The sequence below is a fragment of the Larimichthys crocea genome, chromosome X (genome assembly GCF_000972845.2).
Source record: "Larimichthys crocea isolate SSNF chromosome X, L_crocea_2.0, whole genome shotgun sequence".
Lineage (NCBI taxonomy): Eukaryota > Metazoa > Chordata > Actinopteri > Sciaenidae > Larimichthys > Larimichthys crocea.
In genome coordinates this window covers 8843799-8845440 of record NC_040020.1, presented here as the reverse complement: position 1 = coordinate 8845440, position 1642 = coordinate 8843799, and positions in this window count along the sequence as shown.

Sequence of the window (1642 nt, the reverse complement as noted above, 5' to 3'; positions counted from 1 at the left end):
TTAATATATCTGATAGCAACGTCCTCGTGTCTGTATTCAGTTCGGGCTCAACGCTCCGATCTTTCAATGTGTTGGTTTTGTTAAAATTATTTTTATTTGCTTTAGAAAATATCCAAGATTATGTAAAAAAAATGCTCCATAAATGAAAAAAGGTCCTGAATAATAAAAGTTCATATTTTATTATTTTTAAAAAAACGTCAGAATAATTCTAGAAAAAAACGTTCAGAAATTAAAATTGAATATTAATATTTTATCAAAAAAATATTTATTAATTCTTTTAGACAACCCACAAATTGTAAAAAAACAAAAAAAAAAAAAACAAACACACGTCGAACTTTTTATAAACCATATCGCTTTTATTATTTCTACACCCACGCCCTTTAACACCAAAATTCAAACATTAGAATCAACAAAATATTCTTGTATTCTTTATTGTAAATCCACGTAAAATTTGGGGGGAAACACGCGCCCTAATCTCCGATTCCCATTGTAACTCTACAGCACGGGGCACCCGTGAGCCTTTACTGTCTGTGTGAGCGCTGTCTCTGATCTCTCCTCTGTTATGCATAACGTGCAAAAACACCTCGCCCTGACGGCCCCCCCCTGTGCTAAACAACAACAAACATGAATGAAACTCGTGCCAGGCACCTCCATCATCCTATCCTGGCACGCCCTAAACAAACAGAGACGCACATGGCAGGAAGAAGCATCGCCGATCTGATTTCCACACTCAAAGTAGATCGTTGCATGAGGACACTCTCGGACCTGAAGGACCCCGCGAGAGTCTGGCAGCAAGAGTTATGTTCGAGTCGGTACGCCGTCCTCTACTGAGAAGTCACACCCTGACAACCCCAACCCCCCCGACGACAAACATGTTTGTATTCTCAGCCGCAGCTTCAGGCATTTGTTGGTCACGGGATGTTTATTATCAGCTTCCCCACCATGCCAGCAAACAGCAAAACTAAATTAAAAAGCAATCAGCTTTTTTCTCGCCTGAGTGTGTGTGGCAGCATGGGCAGGTCAGTAGTCTTCTCAGTATTACTGTGGGTTAGGTCCGCAACTTTCGTTTGCATGGCATTAAGGACACCGCTGCACGCCGCTCAGGCCATAGAACGTTTGTAAACGTCGCTGGGCACCCCTGGAGGAGGGAACGAGACATGAACCCTGAGGGATTTCCACTACCATTTAACTCAAAGTTTATTTAACTTGTTTCCGCTGCGTTCAAAAGCCGCAAACAAGTTTCTGCACCACGCGTGCATCATAAACATCGATGTTTTAGGTAATTCAAATCTAAGCACAAAAAACATCCCAGTATTTCTTTATATAAGACGCGAAATCTAAAAATCAAATAAATCCTCATATTTACCATCCGAAATCATTTTAAATAGACTTGTCTCCTGTTGTCAGATGTGGCCCTGAGGATCACAACTCGACCTTGAACTTGGCTTTTCTCTCGATTCATAATCCCAACTGAAGATTTCATTGCTTTGCTGCTCGTCACTAAAATAACAGAGAGGTTTTGAAATACCTTTATGTTGAGCCTGAAAGATAGCCTTTTTCTGCTCCTGTCGCTTGTTTAGCGTCTCTGAATGGAGGAGCAACATAGTCGGCACACTGTGGGAACAATTCCATCTTGCTTATA